The following is a 5,366-nucleotide window of genomic DNA, read 5'->3' as shown; positions in this document are numbered from 1 at the left end:
TACTAAGTATACAAGGAAGGTAGGCTAAACATAAAGGGTTTCATGAACAACACTGACTAACTAATATGAACGTGGGAGTACAAACACACATATATAGAAACTGGGACCGTGAATACGTGATAGCATAACTTGTAAGCTAATACATCATTTACTGATAACTGCCATGACTAATACTGAAATTGATAACATGGACGACTGTCAGTCCTGTATATACTATAATCTGAAGAATGCCCTGAGTTCTTTTACTGAGATTGTTACTGAAACTGATAACATCAAAAAAAAGGGGGAAATATGAAAAAGAAAAGAAAACGAGAAAGCAAATACACAACAATAAAAAAAGAAAAAAATTACAAAAAAAATGAAGAAAGAGAAATAGAAGTTATAGAGAGAAGAGAGAAAAAAATGAAAAAAAAGAACGAAAAAAAGAAAAACAAAATGAAAATAGAAAAGAATCAAAAAGTATTAAAAAAAAAAAGGAAAAATGATGGTAAATACAAACACAATGAGTGATTACCATCATCATCCATAACTTGTACTCAACATAACCATATTTTTCGAAAGTACAAGAAAATATAAAATACAACAAAAGAAAAAATGAGAAAGAGAAAAAAAAAATGAAAAAAAAAAAAAGAGAAGAAGAGACAAAAGATAGAAGAGAGGGAAAAAAAGAAGAAAATGAAAAGAAGAAAAAAGAGAGAAAAGTTATAATTTTAATAGTTCAACTAAGAACACTTTCGTGAAGCCTAAGCTATTTTTGAAAATTCTCAAAAAAAAAAAGGAAAAGGAGAAATTATAAAAGAGCAAGCTGGAGATACGGAGAAGTATTTCGTCTTATGTAAGGAGGATAAAATGGAAAATAAATACTCAAGATTATGAAAGTATAACAAGACCAGTGCTCCATTCATTATTAAACACATAAATAGCACAAATTGTGATAAAGCTCCACAACCATATTACGTATTACATCAATGGTAGACATATATCATCATCGTGCCTTTATTCCATACATAAAGTGTTAGATTACGGGTCATGGATTGTCCATGCGGACCGACCTAATTCAATCCAGTCTTTTTTTTGTTTTAATTATCTATTAAGTTACTGAGTAACTGGCTTATCCACCCACCACTGTACATATACGCTACTTTCTTCTATTTAAAGACAGAGGAGTGAAAAACAAAATTCCGAGAAAGAAACAACAAAAACATCAACAAAAAATTCAAAGAGGAGGCTTTTTAGTTTGTGAATCAACTCTCCGTTTCCTAGAGAGACTAAGATTGACTTTGAGCAATTGTGTCAGTAGAAAATTCAATACTTTCGCTGCAACAGATTAAGGTACATACACTGTTTTTACTTCGAATTTGTTATTATTGACATCAGAGTCCGGTTTCTTGCCCCGCGTTTACTCAATATTTTTTGGAGTTTAAGAGTGTAAAACTCTTGAAAAAAATTATATGAACATACCTGTGAGAAAATTCTTCATGACTGGTTGTATGAATTTATGGATCTGACTAGAAGTATTGCCATATTTTTTTTATTCGGATCCTGTAAGACGCCCAAAATTTGATTACGGATCCAATAATTTTTTTTAAGGATCTGTTATGGAACTGTGTCTGATTATAAAAAAAACAGTTGAACCTAGTGGCAATTTTATTTTTCTCAGAAGAAGAAGAGTTCTTAGTAGAAAAACTGTTTGTCCTTTTCAATTTCCTTTTGATAAGCTTCTGTAAAGTTTTTTTTTTTTTACTATGACTTCAAGGTATGAAGGCTTAATTGGTTTAAAAAAAGGAAAAGAACAGAACCGGAATAGTTTCCTTTATAATTCTTGGGAAAAGAAATATTTATATGCTTTAGCAGAGCAACTGTATTTGTGAATTGCATTAAAATTCATTAGAATCAGTATTAGTTACCATGCTTATATGTTATCTTTTTTTTTATTGTAAGTGTTGTGCTGGCACTTAATTGAATAAAAAAAAAAAGGTGTAGCAATTTACATATAATTTCTTTTGCGATTTCTTTTTTTTTTTTAATTAACATAAAAATATCCTATAAGGTGGCATAGTGAATCCTTTTATAATTTTAAATAAATCAGTGGTTGGATTAGACTTGATATTTTTTTTCCTTAATTAGCCATAATAATTTTAACAAATTTTGTCTTCTACGATGAATTGTGACATAAGTGTCACATTGAGTGGTGAAACCATCCTTATTGTTTCTTGGTTCCTATTTCAGAAATGGCTGAACGGGGACAAACTCGAATCACTCCAAGTGGGAGTTCTGGATATCGAGCAAAGAGACAAGGTAGAAGAGTACGTCGTCGAAGAGAATGTTTTCGAGGTCGTGAGATCATATGAAATGGTGTTCCCACGACGACACAAATCTTTTACGGAATGAAAGAGTTATACGAAGGGAAAGAGAAAAGAAATTGAAAGAGTTCAAGTCTTTTAAGATGTCACCTAACATAAGTGTTGCTAGTTTTATACATCTATTTGAAATGAAACGTGTAGAACTAGAAAATTATGTAGAAATCTTGGATTGGGAAGCATTAGCTATTTTAGCAAATTCTCTCCGTGACCCTTGGGGCGAGAGATTAATTGATGTTTACCACGAGATTTGGCCTAGCGAGACTTTTTGGGTGTACATAAGTCGTCTAGAATATTTGTGGAATGACTTTTATTTTTAGATCGACTTGTAACATGAAGTTATTTATTAACTTTATATTATATATATATATATATATATATTAAGTTGTTTATCTCTTTTTACGTGAATTTCATTCATTTATTTGAGTTTAAAATGACTTAATTGAAAGGTATCATCCTAATACACATAAAGAAATTAATTTCTAAATTTGGTCAAGTGTTTAGTTTGAATATGATGATTGGATTCTTAAGTGTCCTTTTGATTTTACACTAAACATGAAACCTTTAGGTGAAATAATTTGCTTAAATGTGTAATTTGCATGCATAATTGATAACACACTTGCGTAATTGTCTCTTAATAACAAACATGGCATCAAAAAGCATAATTGCTGACTTGAACAAAGAAGAAAAACTAAATGGAGACAACTACGACATTTGGAGTCGTAAGATGTGGTATGTACTGGAAGATCAAAATGTTCTTGAAGGTATTAACCATGTCTTAAGTCTACCAGAAAAGGGCAATACTATACAACACAGAAGAGAACTTGAAGCTTATAAGGCTTGGAAAAAGGTTGATTCCATTGCACGTGGAATCATTGTAAGTTCTGTGGTTGATGACCTCATACATGAGTGTGAGGAATTTCCCACTGCCAATGCCATTTGGGCAAATTTGCGAGGAACATATGGGGTTACTTCTATTACCCGCCTCAGACAGCTGACTATCAAATTTGGCACTTACAAGAAGCGTTATGATTAGAACATCAAACAACACCTTAGGGTAATGTCGAATATGATAGATCAACTCAAAAGTGTTGGTCACGTTCTCTCGGATGAGAAGCAGGTTCAGGCAGTGATTCCATCTCTTCCAAACAGTTGGGAACACTTGAAGGTCAACTTAACCCACAATAACAACATCAAAACTTTTTTTGATGTTGCACGTCACGTTGAACTTAAAGATGGCTCGGTGCTGCTAAAGCTACTTCTAAAAACTTTATGGTAGAATCAAGTGGTAAGAACTCTTTAGGATTCGAGCATAAGAATAAGTGGAAAAATAATGAGAAAGGTAAAGAGACCGAAGAAGAACTCTCTAAGAAAAGAACAAGCCAAATTCCAAAAAGGGAAAAAAGTTTTTCAATAAGAAAGACAAAAGCAAGATGAAGTGCTACAATTGCCAAAATCTGGGGCATTTTTCTCGAAAATGTCCTGAGGAGAAAAAGGTAGTATTTCTTAATGCATCTCTAAGTGCTACATATGTTTCTAGCACTGCTTTATTAATTGAATCTTATCCTATATGAATTATAGACTCAGGAGCCACCGACCATGTGAGTCGAGATCGAGTAGCATCTGTGGAGTTTCATCGAGTTTCACCAAGATCAAGGTGGAACTATGTAGGAAATAATGCAAGACTTGAAGTCAAAGGGATTGGCACTTACAAAGTAGATTTTTATGAAGGCCGGTTTTTAATGTTGCATGACGTCCTATATGCTTCAGAAATTTGATGAAACTTAGTATCTGTTCTTTTAAATATTGGTTTTTATTTGTTCTTTAGTAGTAATTGTGTTAGAATTACTCTAGATAATGTTTTTATGATTTTGGACATCGTTATGATCACTTTATTATTTTAGATTGTAATCCTTCAACTTATGACTATTATGTTGACCGTTGTGTAATGTCAAGTTTTTCAAGTAATAATGATGTTGATATAATTACATGGCATGCTAGATTGGGTCACATAGGGCAAGACCGAATGAATAGATTAACAAAGGAAAGACATCTAGGTTCTTTCTCCAAAATTGAAATGCCAACTTTTCAAAATTATCTTACCGGAAAGATTACACGTAAACTATTTGGGAAGGCTAAAAGAGCCGAATTCTCATTGCAATTAATCCATTCTGATATCTGTCGTCCAATGAATGTGAGGGCAAGGACTGGTGCTTCGTATTTCATTACATTCATTGACGATTTCACGCGCTTTGGTTATGTCTATTTGATATCTCATAAATCAAAAGCACATGAATGCTTCAAAAGATATATGAATGAAGTTAAGAATCAATTACACAAAAGTATAAAGGCATTACAAAATGATAGAGGACGTGAATGTCTATCAAAACAGTTTGAAGAACTGTGTATTGAAAAGGCATTATCAGATAATTGACTACTCCTTTTACACCTAAACAAAATGGTGTAGCTGAAAGAAGGAATAGAACATTGTTGGATATGGCAAGTCCATGATGGAGCATGCAAATTTACCAATTTCTTTCTGGGGAGATGCGTTATTAACTGCGGCCAACATATTGAATAAAGTGCCTTCTAAATTAGTATTTTCTACTCCTTATGAACTATGGACTGGCAATAAACCAAAATTTAATGATCTAAGACCTTGGGATTGTGCTGTCTATATTAAAGATCGTTATGGTAAGTTTGAAAAACTAAGTCTAAAAGGAAAAAAATGTATCTTTACAAGATACTCAAAACACTCCAAAGGATATGTGTTCATTGGTGAATTGGAAGATGGTAGTACTACTGAAATTGAATCACGAGATATCACATTCCTGAAAAATGATTTTTCAAAAAGGAATGAAATAAAGAAAAATGAGCCTCTTTACAAAATGTTAAATTCAGATGATCAAATAATATCATTGGACATGCTTGATAATTCAATAGAACAAGAAATCATTCTTGATCCAAGTGGGATTTGTGAATCTCAAAATCTCATTGAAGAATCTG

General features: G+C 32.3%; 1 long non-coding RNA gene across 1 annotated transcript; it reads left to right on the top strand.

Annotated features, from left to right (window-relative positions):
• The first annotated feature begins 931 nt into the window (after positions 1-931).
• On the top strand, positions 932-2,677 carry LOC124891259. Its single transcript, XR_007049601.1, has 2 exons — positions 932-1,332; positions 2,230-2,677. It is a non-coding gene; the product is annotated as an uncharacterized LOC124891259 (long non-coding RNA).
• The last annotated feature ends 2,689 nt before the right edge of the window (positions 2,678-5,366 follow it).

This window comes from Capsicum annuum, unplaced genomic scaffold (assembly GCF_002878395.1).
Source record: "Capsicum annuum cultivar UCD-10X-F1 unplaced genomic scaffold, UCD10Xv1.1 ctg3296, whole genome shotgun sequence".
NCBI classification, from domain to species: Eukaryota; Viridiplantae; Streptophyta; class Magnoliopsida; order Solanales; family Solanaceae; genus Capsicum; species Capsicum annuum.
This window is presented reverse-complemented; position numbering and strand designations above follow the sequence as displayed.